This window comes from Lepeophtheirus salmonis, chromosome 13, assembly GCF_016086655.4.
Source record: "Lepeophtheirus salmonis chromosome 13, UVic_Lsal_1.4, whole genome shotgun sequence".
NCBI classification, from domain to species: domain Eukaryota; kingdom Metazoa; phylum Arthropoda; class Copepoda; order Siphonostomatoida; family Caligidae; genus Lepeophtheirus; species Lepeophtheirus salmonis.
In genome coordinates, this window is record NC_052143.2 from 34,344,813 (window position 1) to 34,364,094 (window position 19,282).

Below are 19,282 nucleotides of genomic sequence, written 5' to 3' on the forward strand. Positions count from 1 at the left end.
TGCACGACACAAATAACTGTGCTACGTCGAAATTGAATGATGAACCGTTTAATTCTCCTTCGTCTCCTTGAGTCTTGTGTTTCTTTTAAGACTTTTAAGTTTTTAATTTGATGGGAGGTTTTGGAGTGGCGGATTACTTGCCATAAAGAACGAGATGGGCACGAGAAACTGCAAAAACAGCAAGATATACTTTTATTTTCCAAATCATAATTCCACACATCAGTACCGCCGTTGTTAGAAATCCATGGAAAAAGACACGTTTTCTTCAGCATGATGATGGTGCAGGTGAGAGAGCAATAAGGGGAAGTTGCTTTGCTGATGATTAGTACAATACTGAGGAAAAGTTATTTAGAAGATACAAGGGTACCAACGTGTTTTATTCCTTTTTTTTTATAATATTTTCCAACCAATCAAATTCGTTCTTTTTCAACGATTCCAACAACTTTATCTATATGACAACAATTGGAAATATGAATCAGGTGTCAAAAAAGAAAATCCAATTAAATGGTTATTGAAGGAAATATGTAAGGTTGCAGATAATAAGTCTACAATATAATTATGGAGAGGTAAAAATTTTAATGAACTGAGACAAAAAAAAAACCTGTTTTTCTCTTGAACTACGTGTTATTCGTTTTTCAAATCCATAAACATGATTAATTAATGTCTCCAATATTTAAAAAAAAAAAAAAAAGATTTTATCGGACATAAAACACAAACTCCTTTTCCATGAAGGCTATGTTCGACAATGAGTGGGAGGGTATGAGCCAGGAATTTGTGAGGAAGACGTGCTTGGACTTCCGCCCCAGGATCGAGATCATGCTGGTCCCTAAAGGAAGCCATTTTGAGAAATGACATAGCTAATGACATCCCGATAAACCAGTAAAAGTTTCAATTCTCTGCCTCATTTATTTTCCAAAATCTGGGCGAAATTGTAAGGGGGAATCAATTACTGCCCGATTCACTGCTACACACTGTATATCAAAATTAAGAATATAATTTGCTATAATAATATAGTTTGAAGTACAACGTAGAACAAAAACTCAAAAGACTATTCACATTTCTAAATTCAACTCCTGCGAAAAATGAAAAAATCACTGGTCCATATAGGGTTAAAACAATCGTGTAATGATTTTTTTCAGGAATTAAAATATTCTTTTGTGTTGATCAATTTATTTCATGTCATCAGAATAATAATCTAAATCAATAAAGCAAAGTTTATCTGTAAAATGTATGAATGTATGTTGGAATGAAAAACGGCATTTTGTAAATATAAAACAAAAAGGCGTTTTGTTTTATATTGTTTTCTGTATAATTGGTGCATTGTAAATAGTGCTCCCTGATTTATATCACATACATATTTTTGATCTAAGAAATGCTAATGTAGTCATATTAATGAAATTTTACATACTTTTTGTATGGAGGATCGAACGTACATACTGATCTAATGAAACGTCATGAGCAGTATTCTTTCTCTCCTCTAAAACATTTTTCTAACGTCAGGGTCACCATGTCGATTTTCAGTTTCTTTTTTTTTTTTAACATGGCCATTCCAAACTGGATTTTCACCTTTGATAATATATGTATTACTAGCAACAGGGTTACCTGGCGTTGCTCGGGCCAAGGAGTGAGTAATAAAATGACATTGAAAATACTCAAATTAATAGAGAAAATTAAAAAATAATTCTATATACCAAATAATAATATAAATGTTTTCTTGTTGTCGAAAAAGATCATGATAATTAATTCTAATTCGTATTCTCTTGGATTTTTCATACAATAACAATCTGGTTTAACAAAGTAATCCTCAAAGTCTAATGGTAGCCCCCCCCCCCTCCTCCTAAAAAAAAAAATTATTGTTGTCTCTAGTAATCTTCGTAGTATCATTATGAATATAAAAAATAAATACTGTGTTATAAACATAAACTAACATACAAACATATATGCATCAAAAAATTGTCTAGACAAGAAGTGAATTTTATATTTTCTTCAAAAAATTCCCAAATCGAAATTCACGAAAAAAATTGCGAAAAACTTTTTTAATAATGTTGACGAAACAATAACCCTCCATAACTTTGTCATTTTTGCAAATATTATGAACATTATATAATGAAATGTTCCAGAAATTGAAAACACTAAGATGTAACAAAGACTATATAAAAACATGCACAAAATGTATCGTTTTGAGGCATTTCTTGAAAAAAAATTAAAATAGACATTTGATGAAATTAAAAAGAAACAACTTGAAACATTATACAGATATTTCAGTTAAACATCTATTTTTATGAGTCAAATTTATATGCAAACGAATGTACAGACTAATTTTTACAAACTTTATTTAATTTACTAATCCAATATTTCATTGGACATTCTTTTTTTCCACCTGAAAAAAAGGAAATTGCAATTGTCACTAATTTCTTTTTTTGCCCATCACTTTTTTGATTTTGTACAAATTTAGAAACCGTAGTTATTCGTATAGTTGTTTTTTGAGACGTCAATCACTTTTTGATTATTAACTCAACCCCTTATCTAATCTCTTTGAGCTGCAAACAACGGTTTTGTGTTTTGGGTATAGCATTATATGACCCCCTCAAAAAAAAAAAAAAAAAATCAACACTCCCGTCTTAGGGTGACCAGGTTTATTTGAGGGACTCATGCAAAATGTCACCCTCCTAGGTTCAACAGTATGGGTACCTTTAAATGATGGACACACACACACTAACACATTCTCTTTTATATATATATACAGAAGATACTAGCAAAGGACTACCCGGCGTTGCTCAGCCAAAGGAGGGAGTGGGAAATTACGCTAACAATGGTCAATATTAATTCATCTTAATGTTTAGATACCCCTTCGGTGTGTGCAAGCATTAAAATGTATGTATTATCATTCATTTTGTTAAAGGGCTACAAACTTCAAATAACATACCAACATTTATGCATTAAAAAATTGTTGAGATGAATTGTACACCTTTTATTTTGATCAAATAATTGCCAAATCGAAATTCGCTAAGAACATTAAACAAACTTTTTTAATTAAATTTTGCGTTAAAAGTATTTTTTAAGATAATGTTGTCAAAAAAATAACAATCGATAATTGGTTCATTTTTGCAAATATTGCAAAAATTATGAAACAAAAGTGTACAGAAATTGAAAATACTATATCGTTACCTTTGGGTTTAAAATATTAATTCCAAAAGGCATCGTTTTTTGGCATTTCTTTTTAAAAATTGAAAATTGACGAAAAAAAGAGAAAAAAAAATATTCAGAAAAGGACAGATATTTCAGCTTTTATATGTTAAATTCATATGCAAACGAATTTTCAGACAAATTTATACAAACTTCATTTTTCTACAACTTCAATATTCCATTGGAAATCCTTCTTTTTTTTTTTTTTCACTTGAAAAAAACGAAACCCTATTTTTCACCAATTTCTTTTTTTGCCCATAAATGTTTTGATTAAATTAAATTTAGAAAAACATTCATATTAGTATAGTTGTTTTTTTTAGGCGCCACTCATTTTTTTGATTTCAACTCTCTATCTAGTCTCTTTGAGCTCTAAAAACAATTTTTGTGTTTTGGGGTTAGAATAAGCCCCCTCCCCCCTCCCACAAAATTGGCATCCCTGTTTCAGCCTAACCGGGTTCAAAAGAGGCATCCATTCAAAGTTTCAATCTCCTAGATCCAACGATGTGGGCACCCGTAATGGACACACACAGATATATTCTATTATATATTATAAACAGATTAAGCATTCGTCCTTATTATGTTATTCGAATGATGAAATAATATATGTGTAAATAGTGCATGTATTGATTATTTTCTTTAACGTAAACAAGTCAAGATTAAAAGAATTGCCAAGAAAAAAATCATTTATAAATGATGTACCTACTTAAACTCGATTATTTTTCTCTTAATAACTAATATTATCTAATAACATCTATAAATACACATTATTAATTTCTACTCCAATATGAAAATAGTCGGTCCTAGAAGCATCCTCTAATTGGGTTGTAGAAATGAGCCATTTTTTATAATATGTAGGATATATGAAGGAAATAAGAGATTTACTCCTACACAAAGTGCCTTATTCCTTTCAGAGTATGTATAGTGACTTCGAAGGTGTAACAATTGGTCCTAGATTACAGACTATTATATGATTAATTTTATTTTTGTCCAAAAAAGGTTTCCTTCTTAATGACTTTTAAACCTTTTAAATTTATCCACATTCTGGAATAAGGTGTATTATAATTTAATATGTAGTAGGGATGTAACTTCCATTGATCCCATATTCCTAAAATAAAAGGCACCCTCTAGAAGGTATCCTTTTGTACTTTACGTCGTTACCTTTATTGTATCATAAAACCTTTCCTTCACAAAAAGAAACAAAAATTAAAAAAGACACTAAATCGTCTGGCAGTGAGCCAAATAAGACAATCATTCCAACTGCCATTTATATCTTATGTACTCCGAGACTATTACTGTCATATTATTTTTTCACAACTTTTAGAATGAATTACCTATTTTTAAAATCTTTATAGTTTTTTATTCGATACTGTATTATAATATTGCCTAGTAATATTTGATTTAATGAGTAGTTATTATATTATTTCTATAGCCAAAATTACTTCATATAAATAATAAAATGGCCAATATATTTATATATTATATAATCGACAAAGGAGCAACAAGAAATTGTATTCCTGTCCTTTTTGAAACGGATCATAAGTATAGAATAACTTATTACTTTGTTTATTTATCAAAAAGGCTTAATTATGAAATAAGCATGACGTATCAAATGAGAAGAGGGAATCGACAGCTGACAACAACATACGTAGGGTATTTTTGTGTTAGCCAAGTAACGCCTGACCTATATTCCGAGGCCAAGGGGTTTCAAATTACTATCATACTTGTCTTTGACGCATGCGCGTCCTTAAAAGAAATTGCTCACTGCCTAACAAGAGCTAATTCAAATTTAGCCAATCTGCTTTCAGAACACTGATCAGGACATTACTTCACTAATACAAATATACAGTCTTTTTGGTTGTCACCTGTAGATGTTTTTGATTATTTTCCCTTAAGCAGTGTTCTGAACGTTGATTGGTCTAATAAAAATTAGTTCTTGTTGAGAATTAGGAACACTTTTAAACAATAGTTGAATAACAATGAGGATTGTATGATGTCCGGCATGACTTGTCCGTAGATGCACGGCACTGGTATCGGGATCAAACTTAACTATAATTATTATTATGAGTGAAAACAATTTGAAACGTGAAAATTCTAAGATCAAAGGAAAGTTTCTATTACAAGAAAATGATTCCACTGAGAAATTTGAATTTTTCTTAGCGTTTAAAATTTAAGATCTTGTCAAGTTTTGATTGGATAGAGGGGGATTTAGTGGCTAAGAATCCCTATTCCATAGTTTGGAAGAATTGGCTTACTACCAACCGATTTGGGCCTGTTTTTCTCTTTCTTTTTATAAGAAAGGCTGTGTTATCCAATAAAGGTAACGACGTGTGATAAATGAAGAAGTAGAAAAATCGATAGCTGACATCATAATTCATTGTTAATAATACCATCTGTCTAATTTTGGTTACAGATATATATAGATCCAAAAATCGGGATACCCCAAATTTACTCAAATATTCGTTCAAAGATCCGAAAGGACTCGGATCCGACAAAATATAGATCCGTCCTATCTTTAATTAAGACGTGTTGTTAATATTTAAGACATAACTGGACAGGATGTCATAATTATGAGGCCACTACATTTCTAATGTGTAGATATAAAAGGAACGTATCCTTAGTACTGTCAAGAACATTTGCAAACATTGTAAGTGCAACATATTTGTTTTGTCTTGTTTTATATCAATCACGAAAATAAATTGCACAGTCATTGAAATAAATTATTCTTTGAAAATCATGTTTATATTGTCATTTAAAACAGATTAAATAATTTTACTTTTGCACTAAGTATAAATTCGAGTACATAATATATACCTTGCAAATTTGAACACATTTGTTTCATTATTATGGGCATCAATACTTTAAGGCCAGTAAGTAGAATTTTCACAAAATAAGAGAATGTAAGAAGTAATACGGTTTTCGTTCTTACTCACACTTAGTGTTGGATCGCTCTAAAAAAAAGTAAAAAGACTGCAGTGCTTTCAGTCCAGTTCTCATCAACTTCATCAGTCCTAGTACCCGTATTTTATGTTAACTACAACAGCTGAAATGACAAACATACTAAGTTGGTTAGCTTTTGATGATTTGGGCTCTTTCAAAGAAACGACCTCTTTGAAGTTGAAAGTTTGTGGCTAGAACGTATAGTTATACTCAAGTATTAAACGTTCATCATTTTCTTTGCTTTTATTTCCCCCAATTCTTCCTAGTAGTGAAGTAAATAAAAAGATTACTTGAACCATAGGATTGAAAGACAGATTAATTTAATAGTTCAATGTTAAAAAAGATGGGACCGTTAAAAGAAAATTAATTAGGAAGTCAGTCCTAGGCATTGCTCACTTTTTTAAATAAACACAGATTAATTAGTGTATTTTCCTTTCAGCTGTTTTTATTAATTTTCCTAAGTTGACTCTTATAAGATTTAAAACAGCTAACTCTACTTATTACAAGGTGGGCGATTGAAATCTGAACACTTCCTAATTCAATAATTAATCAAAGTTGAGTGATTGAAATTAATTCATATCTCGATATATTAAAGCTCAAGCAATTAGTTACAAGAAAAACCTGAGCTCTCTATCTTACGTAATAGTCGATAAAATGACGCGGGATCGACAAATTTCTCCAGGACTATTGTCTACGTCGTTAGCAAGTCCGAAACGTTGGAGAGAAAGAAAGGCTCTGTCAAAAAGCCTAAACTGGATCCAGAGGATTTAAAAAAACAGTCCAGGCCAATCCCCTCAAGTTGATGAGGGGACATGCAAGAGATTTTGGGGGTTCAAACACGCCTGACCAGAGAGCTATCCAAAAAAGTGGGTGGAAAGAGTTTTATGAGGATGGAGAGGCCACTTTTCATAACAAAAATGAAATAAACCGTTGCAAGACTCTTTTTTGAATTAGTCTTCTGAGTTATTTTGAACTCTTTTTTTTTACACTTTTGGCCCCCTTACAGTCCTGATCCCAACCCCTCGACTACACCATTTGGGTGCATATCGAGGGAAAACCCGCAAGTCTATTATCTGCAACAGGGGTCAGGCTTTCCACCCCCGCTTGGATCCATCATTGCCGCTAACGGCGGTTACATTAATGATTAAGTGAGCTCAGACACACATATATTTATAGTATGAATTATATTGGAATTCTATTTTTCATTAATAAATTATATTCTGTTGAATTTTAAAATTCAAACTGTTCAGATTTTAATGGACCACTCGGAATTATCTCAAAAAAATATTACATAGGATTTGGATTTTTCTAATAATTTATATCAATTCCTGATGAATTTCTGTCATTTCATACTCTCTTGATAAGATTATCAATTCAATGTATATAATAATTATAAACTATTCTCTAAATAATATTTCAGAGTTAGCAACAAAAAAAATACGGAAAGTTATCAAGTAAATATTTTCTTTTCAATTTTTTTCTTTCGGCAGTCGAGGTTAAGAGTGGATAAAAAGCTCATTGTGAGGACCGATACAAAAATGTACGCAATGTTTTAAACTATAGACCTTTATGTTTCCTAATCAAATACGCCCGAGATTTTCATTAATTAAGTTGACAATGCTAAGAATGAACTAAATGATTAATTGTTGGATTCTTTGGTAATTTTGTTCAACATGTGGTTGTTATAAATATGTACATATATGTTTAGATTATACGAATTGTCTTCTTCACGTCCTTGCTTTGTCGCATTCTTTAGGTTGTTATTAAAAAAATGCATACGATATCATGAAAAGTTATTTTGCAAATCGTATTGTATATTTAATACTGATGAAAAAAATGATGGTTTTGACATTTTTATGTATCAAATGGCTACTTTATCATTTTAGCCCTATAAATTGAAAATTTCAGCGTTATTATTTCTGATAAATGTATTTTTTGCAACTATTGAACAATATGATTCCAAATTGTCAGGATTTTCATATCTGAGCCTTATTCTACATTGCTGATTTCATAACATGAATCTCTATGATACTTTGCCTTGGAATGAACTAAGCAATGTTGATTTCGTTGCCCATTTTACAATTTGTCTTCGCTTTCTCAGATGTTGTCTCTTTCCATTACATTTAGTCTCGTCTTTATTTCGAAAATATTTTTTTTTTTAATCAGATGAAACGGATAATATTACATTTCTGTCTCGTCTTTTTCATGAAAATACCCAAATATGTAGATACGGTGTGTTTTTTTAGCGGGCCTGTTAATTTGTAATTGGTAGTATATGGAAGGAATTTTCTTTTCCTGAGCAGTTATCATTATTATTTAATTCTTAAGTAGTGAACATATTTTCCTAAATAGATTCAATTATATTTAAAACCTGTTAGAACGTTCATGTGTTCTCATAAAAGACGGAGCGTAACCCTGAGGATTTGTTGGAAATTTATAGTTGTAAGTCCTTGTTGGACTCAGAGTATAGTTGGGAATCGACATTGGCAAATATCCTTCTTTATATCATTTCATCTCTAGTCACAGATTATTGTAGCTGATCTAATGAAACGTTGAGGAGCATTGTTCTTTCTCTCCTCAAAAACACTCTTCAAATTGTCAGGGTTACCATGTTGATTTTTGTTGTTTTTTTTAACATGTCCATTCTACGTTGGATATGACTGATTATACGAATATTTTTTTACACAAAATTTCAAATTACTAATTGGACCGTTAGTTTATTAAGAAAGATGCATAAAGGGGTATGAGCATTGTTTCCTTATGTTAGATTGTACACAAACCATTAGTAAGTGGCCCTTGCGGCAAAATTATACAACTCCGAGAATGAAAATATGACCAAATAATAAATACAGGTGTAGTGTATTTTCCTTTCAGCTGTTTTCATTAATTTTTATAAGTTGACTCTTGTATTAGTTAAAGCAGCTGACTCTACATAATATGAACTCACAATTCTATTACATAGGATTTGGATTTTCATACTAATTTATATCAATAAGGGACTTCGTTTATAATTCGTGTCATTTCATACTCTGTCGTTGATAAGAGTATGCATTCAATGTGCCCATTTAATAATGTTGAACTATCCTCAAAATGATAATTAACAGTCGCGAACAAGAAAAATACAGAAACTAGCTACTATATGGTTCTTTCAAATTTTTCCTTTCCCTTTGACTATCGAGGTTTAGAGTGAATAAAAAAGATGTTCGTGAAACTCACTGTGAAAATTTTTTCGGAACATGTACTTTTTAAAAAACAAATAGCTTAAACAGCAAGCTACAAACTGTTAAACCACCTTGCAGATAAAATACTTTTTTTAGTTTGTTCATGGCCTATTGAAACAAATTTTGAAGAAAACAATATTATATATAGTTATTCAATATATAATAACAACTGCATGGGCATCTGCAGGGGGTGGGCTGGAGGGGCTGTAGGAATTTTTGAGTCTTACCAGAATTGTTTTCGTCAATCGGGCAAATTATGCAGCAGAGCAAGAAATTTAATATTAAAAATTTATTTCTTGAAATTGTTTTTCCAAAAAGTTTAATAATATTTTTTTCGAAAGAAATTAATTTTTTTATGAATATCTATGAACTTTTGATATTTTGTTCAAAAAAATTAAATATCTAAATATATTTTTTTTATTTTTTCCTAAAAAATTTAATTTTTGAATTTTTTTTTCAAAAAATTTAACTTTTTGTAAATAATATGGATTTTTGAAAAAATTTCAACAAATTCAAAAATCCTGCAGACGCCTTTGAACTTGCATGAGGATAAATATTCATTTGAGAGAACTGTTAAACATCCAAAGCGGACTTTTAGTGTGGAACCGGTCTCAGGATTGTGTTTCTAATCAGCCCCCTCTTTTTTTCTAAGTTTTTCGATCTTTTCTCCTATTCAACAGACCTACGACCTATTAATCGGCCTTTCGATCCTACCTAGAACTGAAGAAAATAATGAATGATAACATGATCAGATAATATTAAAACATTTAATACCTTATTATGAACCAATGTCTTTAATATGAATGTGGATTCATGAGCAGAGGTGATAATTGGTTCAATTTTATAGCTCACCCGTTTTTTTTTTTTGTTTTTTTTTCTAAAAGAGTGAATATTCTTTTCCTACGCTGCAATCATTTAATAATGATACAGTACCGTAATGAACATAAGTGCTTACTCCTAAATATTATTTCCTTTTCCCCCTCGATATTTCTACAGCTGAAATGATTTAGTACAAAAAGACCGGTAAATATCGGTCATAAGACTGACAAAATTAATCAGGACTAGACTATGAGGACTTTAGTCTTTAAAGTTATTTTAAACCAATCCAACTCTTCCAACTAGTAGCTTGGTCTTAAGCATAAATTTATCTACAAGTACCATAGTTGGATTTGACACAACTTTATGTAATGTTTGAATGATTTTTTTAAATTTGACCATTTTTTATTATTTTACAGAAATAATAGATCAAAAATTTGACAACAAATTTTTGATATAAAGCAAGGAAACTTGTACTTAATCGCTGAAAACATGAGACATTTTTACATAAAATCACTTGTAATCAAATAGATTTTATACATGATTTTAACTGGGTCAGATTTCAAACTTTGATGTACAAGTTGATATATAAAAAAGTAAGAGAGAAAAGAAAAATTAATTTGTAGTTTGTCTATGTGATAATTAATCATTCCTACGATAGCTTTTGAGTGAGGAACGAAGATTTTACAGAGTTTTATAAGACCTGCAAGGATTTTTAACAGATCATGAAACCTTAGTTTCAAAAAGCAAAATTGATAAGAATTCTTCCTCCTGTAACTTTTATGTGACACACTATAAATGACATCATTCCATTGTTCAGACTGAAAGGACCACCTGGTTGCTTCTCATTGTTTTTTGTTTTTATTACCAACACGTTAGATGCAAACAAGTTATCTCTTTGATTTATAGTTATTTGACATGTAGTTACTACATATTATTCAATTGTTAACTCTGACCTATTTCATAGAGATATATTAGTAAAGTTGTATAAAATATTACCTACAGGTATGTAAAAATAAAAGAAACCAAGGAACAACGTAGTTCAATGGCCAGCGCGCCCGTGATAAATTATTTTCTTGTAATCAATGTGCTTAAGTTCGCGTCCGGTCGTTCCTAGAGAAGGAAATTTAGTTAATGTTTATGGACTTCAAAAAAGATTCCTATGTCAAATGGAGAAAATACAAAACTATAATTTTACTTATACAGACTTAATCAGTGCGACTCCATTTGACCAATTAAAGGAACATTTTAAAAAAAAATGAGATGGTAAACCCTGACGATTTGGAGAAAGTTATAGAAGAGAGCAGCTGTCATGACGTTTCAATAGTGAAGACCGACATTAGAGTAATCCCTGCCTTTATTCTTGCTAGACTGAAGTAGGATTTGTGTTTATTTCCAATAAAAAAATAATGGTAAAAGTGTTTGAAAATAAAAAAAATACTCTCCATATGGACAACATCAACAAAAATTTGCACACAATAAGGCATGGATGGTTTATTTTATTAAAAAATCAAATTTTGTCTGTTTGATTGTGATCTAAAGATGGCTCTTTTTTAACAACGAGTTTGTGTAGCTATAGCTCAGTACGTCATATTACAAAGAAAAGAAAAAGGGAGTACATATATTTAGGGTTTAAATACTAAGCATTTTATAGTGTGCGAGTTTTTTTGTTGTTGTTGGGGTCCTGAATATATATATTTTTTTTTTCATTCTCTCAAGTGGTTATCATTATTCCTTCATTCTTGAGGAGAAAACATTTATGTATTGAGTAATTGAGTGAGCTTAAAAAAATGGGGAGTAAAACTGAGGATTTTTTACAGAGTTATATTCTATATTAATAGGATAAAACTGTTAATATTTTAACGTCAGGTACGACTTATCTGCAGATGGACTGGACTAGTATCGCAGCAAAACTCAATAGGATTTTAAACGATAATTATGACTTAATGCATTATGAAATCTGAAAAATGCAGAGTCAAAGCAAAGAGTATATCACAAGAAAAGGAAGCCACGGAGTAATTTGAATTTTTCGTCATAAATTTGACTTTCTCTTAGGGTCTAAAATTTGATATCCTGTCATGTTTTGACTGAATAGAGATATCCTATTTTTGTACAACCAAAAGACTCTATAAAGCAAATATATATAATTAAAACAACGTTTACCCGTTCGACGACACTTGATAACTCCTAGTAATGCGGAATACTACTACGAGTATCGTATATTTCTATGACTTATACCTTCTACGTGACAAAATTGAGTGTGCTTTTCAATTTTATCCCCATGAAAACAGTGTCTCAGACATACCTTGTCTATAAGTATCTTGGGATTTACATGTCCGTACCTTTATTCTATTTCACAACCTTTCCACCTAAAAGAAACAGAAAAAATGTCCAAAATCAGTTGATAATTAGCAAATTCTTTCCTTCTATTGGATTATTAATTGAATTGTTCACAGCCTAATAAGAGCTAATTTGAATTCAATTAATCAAAGTTTAGAAATTAAGGAAAAACATCAACAGCTGACAATGAAATCTGTGTAGGTTTATGTGTCAGTGAGGTAACGCCGTGATTAATCTATATATACCTTTTAATATAAATAAGTTAAAAAAATGCAAATTTAATGGACCCATAAATTTCCCAAGGATGAATTGACTTGTGTTTTTAAGTACAGACAAAGTCGTGGGTTGATAAGTAAGTATGTAACGTACCTTTATTTTGCATATACTTTTATTTACAACTGATGATAATATCAGAATTGGTTAAAAATAAATATTACTCAAGTAAATAAATATATTATGTCTAAGTATTATTCTCATCTCTCAACCTTTCCTCTAAAAAGAAAAGGAAAACAGACATATAAAAAGGGCGACTTACAAATGATACATGCGGGCTACTGTTGAGAGGGGGAAATATTACTATAGGGCATTCTACGTCAAATCAATCAGCCGTCCGACTACTCATCGCCGATTTTTTTAAATTTTACATACAGCTTAATATTGAATAGAAATACAAAAAGCTAATATTTTAGTCCTCTTTAACCTCCACATCAGTACCAGTGTTTTTAAATAGTTATTTCTCTTGTGTTTTTAATGATGTCGATTTATTTTAAACGTGATTAGATACATATTTACAAATTCATTAGTCTATATTTTTACCCAATAAAATGTATCTTTGACCTTCAGGTCACAAGGTCAAATATTTGACCTTAAAATTTTCAAACCCAGTATACTTCAATTTTTTCAAATTGTCATGAAATGAGTGTCAACATATATTATATAATTTAAAAAAGTTTTAGGGCTGAATTTAAATATGGGCCTATGCTATGAGTAAAATACTAAGAACAGGATGTAAAAAACTTGGGTAAAATATTAGAAAAGAGAATTAATTTAGAGTTGTGGCGAGACAAATTTATTCTCATTTATATATTTTTTTAGTTCCAGATTATATAAGTTTAGTATACAACAATGGTCTTAACTATTTGTAAATATAAAGCCTATACTACTATAAATTTTAGTAGTTACTTCAAAAATTAGATTAGGCTTGGCAACGAGCTAAAGACTCATCAAATTATATTTACTAGAATTTCTCGACATTTTATTACTATTTTTTTATTCTTGAGGAGACAACGTCTAAGTATTGAGTAAGTATCTGAGGGTGTGCTCATGAAAAAAAATGGAGAGTTACACGGATGATTAATTGGGGAGTTATCCTAGATAGTATACAAATAATTTATGTGTGTACCGTATGTGCGTCTCCCTTAGAGAAACAATGATAAAAACTTCAAAGACGAAGACAAATAACGACTTTATACAAAAAAATAAATGCTGTTTAGAATTTTGAGTTACGTTCATCGGGCCATGTTTCATTCTGATCAGACGAGATTACTGGGCTATGGAGGACAAGTTTGTTTTTTGCTAATAAGTTGATTTTTTTTCATAAAACAAGATCAATGCCCTATGTCTCAAAGTTATTTTTAAGGTATATTTTGTCGATTCAAAAATGTACAAAAAAAAATTATTGCACAAACGAAAAAAGGGAGAACGTATATTAAATACGAACTAAAAAAGGAATTAGGTAAATGAAGAAGGAAGAAGATTAGCGAGTTAATCTTCGTATTTATTATCATATTTATGGTTGAAGAAGGAACATTGCAAGTTAGCAATGGCAATGACAATAAATAAATCACAGAGTAAAACATTTGAAAAAATTGCTTAATATTTACGAAAATTAGTATTCTCACATGGTTAATTATATGTTGCAGTTTCAAGAGTGTTAAAAGGGAGACAGGTTTAATTATATTTACATCAAATGGACAAAAGACAAACAAAAATTGTCTACAAGGCGGCTTAGAATTTTAACATAAACAAACTAAATATAAATAAAATATTTGTAATTGTTGATTGGCTATCTTTAAGATAGCGTGTTCGCGCTAGTTGTCTTATATTATTAAAGCAAATTTTATCTGTATTTAACGCATAATAACACCGGGCGAAGCTGGGTTCTACCACTAGTAATTTTAATAATTCCATGGTTGGGAAAAATAAGCTAACTGCCAACGTATTTTTGACCCTTTTATTTCTCGACTTCTTTTCGTGTGAAAGGTTGCGAGATACAGTAAAGATAATTACGTTAGAAATAGTACCAGAAATTAGTTGGGCAATTACGTCATTATTTCCAACGTTAGACGAAATAGGTCTAAATATAGAATTATAATATCATAAAAGGTGGGGAATCCAACAACTACACCCCCCCCTTCCCATTTCCCTGTAGGTATGTTGAAACTTCAACCTAACAAAAATAACTAATTAATATTTGTATACGCGTAATTTTTAACCTTTAAACATCCTGTCTATTTTATGTCAATTCCATGAATTGACATAAAATAGTAAAAGTGGTATTTGTATTCGGTAATTCCAAGGTGATAGGAGAAAAAGTCGTAGTACTTGAGCCATTGTACCTACAGATTTAATTAAGAACCTTAAATTGTAATAGATATTGACATATTACTTCTGTAATATAATTAATATGCGAATATCTATTTAATAAAAGTCAACAACGTTTGATCCCATTAGTTTGCTCTTTTGAAATCTTGAGATAAAGAAAGGAGATATTATTCCTAAAGTTGATAATATTGTTGAGAAAAACGCGTGCTAGAAGAAGGGGGGGGGGAAGAAATATGTCATCATTTTTTAAAATACTGATGTGATTATCATCTGCCTGCTTTATTATGATTTTTGAGGTCGTAACGAAATTATTTATTAGCAAAATGTTTAATGAACATATAATACGTATAATTGACTTCGACGTTTTTTATCCGTTACAGTAGATTTGAAAACGTCACACTCCATGAAATTGTAATTAATTATGAACCTTATTCTCAGAATAATAGCTAATGAAACGACAAAGTAGAGTATTTGAAATATATTTGAAGTTCAAAGTTTAAAAAAGAAGGCTTTAATTAAATATAATCTCCATACTAAAAAATATACCATCATACATTTATGTTAAATATACAAAATTAAACAATTGGAATCATATAATTAATAACAATCAATTATATATACAGAATATTGAAATAATAGATTGATCCGAATAATATTTTCTTGTTCTGACATCGGAATCCAGTTAAATATGTCATAACTTTAGGTTGCAAGACACAAGCGAGACGTGGAGTTCATCAAAGCATCTTTGTGAGATCAGAGTTAAAGTCTGACTTGATGTATTCATCATTAACTTGATTTTTTAGATGAATATCCATGCTCTTGATATGAGATGAGGATAATGAGTGTGGCGTGTAATTCTAGACAGGGGACTAAATACACATTTATATCGGCAAATCCGACAAACCATATGTTTCTCATCCGGTAAGTATTTTCCAAATTCCTGGGCCTCCATTTTCATAAATCCAGACAGAAGGCGACGTTATTTTAGACATTTTATTGAGTTCTCTATCCACTATCAGCATCTAATATTATATTAGTATTGAATAATAAAGGCGGGAATGATATCGTTGTTGATTGACAGAAGAAGATGTACATTATTTAATCAATAATGCCATAAGTATTTCTTCTCTTCTCCTCGCAATCTTTTCTATTCTTACCAAAATTATCGCCCTTATTTATTCCATATATATAACAGTTATTCCATACCTATCCATCATTGCAGAATTTTTTGGAATATTGCCCCTATAATTTTTTTTAATGCTCATTCCTTTTGGATGTTCTGACCTTGATAACCCTAAGAAGCACTATTTAAGAAAGACTGTTATAAACCATGACTACTTGCAACCCCTAATTTGAACCCATTAGTTGTACCCGTGAGCTGACTTTTAGCCAAAAACATTTTTGCCGAACGGATATTTCCCCAAAAAACATTTGGGACATTTGGGCGAAAAATTATATTAAATTTATTGATATATACGATAGTATATTATAATTCAATTTAAAATAAAAATATATGTCATGTAGGTAAACTAATGAATGTTCTTTTGAAGAAAAATATTATTATATTAATTAATGAACATTATGTAAGCACAACCCCGTAGTGGTTCACTGTAAAATGATTGAGGTAAAAAGGTTGCAGGCAATATCCTGGGGTGGTAAAATTGTCGTGTACATTATCATTGTGAGAAAAAATTATTGTGGGTAATATAATCGTGAAGTAACATCACTGTAAGCAACATAATTGAGAGTAATTTAATTGCAAGGCATTATTATGGTGTGTAATTTATATTATATTCGGGTTGTGTGGATGAGCTTCTGTCACTGAGGTATGTATGATAAATTTATCAGCCGCGCTTAACTAAACATCTAGAAACCATTCTAATATTCAAAAGTAGTTTAAACTCTACCGCCGTCGCGTTTCTAAGCACCAAGGATCCCTTGCAATATGCTATGATACATCTTGGGCCACAGGTTGTGCGCCATCTACTTCTACGTAAGTACTTTGAACTTTGAAATTATACACTTAGAAATATAATAGGTATGTATGTATTCTTTATTATTTATTTGACTAATGAAGTATTATAAATATCCTATTTTAAAGGATGGATTGTGCACACTCGTAGGCTGGGGTGTATCATAGCATATTAGAAGAGGTCCTTGGTGATTGGAAACTCGGTGCCAGTAGAAATTTAAAGAGACTTTTGGCCCAGTATTTATCTGAAATACCTGATGGCCGGGGTGTATTTTGGGTATTAGAATATTTCCTTGATACTCAGGCTAGCAGCGACCAAAGGATTTAACCTGCCTCAGGGCACAGCAGCTCATGTACACAACCCGTGGACCGGGATGTATTATAGCATATTAGAATGGGGATTTGGTGCTTAGAAACGCGTCGGCGGTAGATTCGAACAACATAGTATTATGTTGTGTTTATAAAATGATCATTAATTAATATAAAAATATTTTCCTGTAAAATGACACTCATTAATTTACCTACATGACATATATAGGATATGAACAATACCGATTTGTCAAACCATCATTTTAAAGGGAATTAAAATATTCAATTGTATATATTAATAAATTAAATATCATTTTTGGTCAATTGCCCCAAATAATTCTTCAGAAAAATGACATTTGGCAAAAATGTTTTCGGACAATTGTCCTAGAACTGGTTGGACCCTAGCCCGAAAAGAATATAAAATACTATCAAATTTTTGAGAGCTAATAAAACAATGAGAATTGTTTATAAAGAAAACTGACATAATTTTCCGGACCTCTGTATACATCGGAACTTGTTTAACTAGTCTTTGGCTGATTATAGTTTGGTAAGTCTACTTTATACTACAATGAATCCTCATTTTAAAAATTTGCCTCGAAAAATAACTGGAGTGTTCCAAAATATATTTATACAGAATTATATCGTGAGAATTACATTTTTTTTTTTTGCGGAATATTTTGAAAACGAACTAGAGAGCTTATGTTCAGAGATTCTCTCCACTCTACAAATGATAAATATTTTTGATTCAAAATTGTCCAATTGTAGGTTTAATAATGGATCCTTTCCGACATGTGACGGCTGTGTGATGTGGAAATTTCCCTTCACACTGTCTATGAAAACCATTTCCTAATAAACCGAATTATTATAATATATCTAGAAAAGATTCGTCCTTGAGTGCTTTTAACAATACAATTGACATTTGTATTATGATATAGAGAGTGAATTCATAATGTTTATTACAACGCATATTCAAGCAACTCCTTTTCAAGTTACATAAAGAGGTTTTGATGTCTTCCTGCTGAATCATTATCTGGTCATCATTACATGATATAAAAATTCACTTGGAAGTGAACTGCGAAGACAAAGAAGCAAAAAGTTAACAATACTCCTTGTTTAAAATAAGATAAATTATTATGGGTATTATATTAATCTTCAAATATTATTCCGGGATTACTAACTCTTTCAGGAACCATAATACTGTAGCTGGGCTACTTCTCTATCCGAAACCGTATAGTGCACATGATGTTAACGAAAAAAAAACAGTAAAAGTAAAAGTTGTCATATTATTTAATTATAAAGATTTCCTGCATTTATGTTTTTAATTTTAAAATTATGCCACATCTTATGAGTTTCCGTAAATTTAGATGGATAGCGTTGTAGAATATAATTCACTTTGCCGAATGGATTATGATTTATGGAGCATTAGTGAGTCAGTTCTGATTCCCATTCATTTTGCTTCTATTTTGAAACAAATACTTGCCACGAATTGAAATAATCGAAAGTTCATTGTTGATCAACATCACGATGAGGAACCTTTCATGACAAAATTATTGTATATTTGGTTTGTTAGTTCATATCACATAGCAAAATTATAATACATACTTTCGGTCAATTCAATCGTTTATAGCCGTTTCTGAAGTCAATTTATTTTGGATATGGCTTTTAAGAGATTATACGACTATGGAGTGAATGAGGTCGATAGATATTAATACATACAATGTGTGATAGTAGTAGACCCTAGCATATGTTTACTTAATATTTAAATGGTTAAACGGTTCATTTAGAATCTCAAATCCCAAAAATCTGTGTAGCTATTCTAATCTACTCTTCATAAATATTCTTTAATCACGATATCTTAAGTCTCAAGAGAGTAACGGAACAGAAGCCTTTATCAAAT

At 30.6% G+C, this 19,282-nt stretch overlaps 1 long non-coding RNA gene across 1 annotated transcript; it reads left to right on the forward strand.

Annotated features, from left to right (window-relative positions):
• Positions 1-16,808: 16,808 nt before the first annotated feature.
• LOC121128317 (uncharacterized) lies at positions 16,809-17,709 on the forward strand. Its single transcript, XR_005868137.2, has 2 exons — positions 16,809-17,097; positions 17,206-17,709. It is a non-coding gene; the product is annotated as an uncharacterized lncRNA (long non-coding RNA).
• The last annotated feature ends 1,573 nt before the right edge of the window (positions 17,710-19,282 follow it).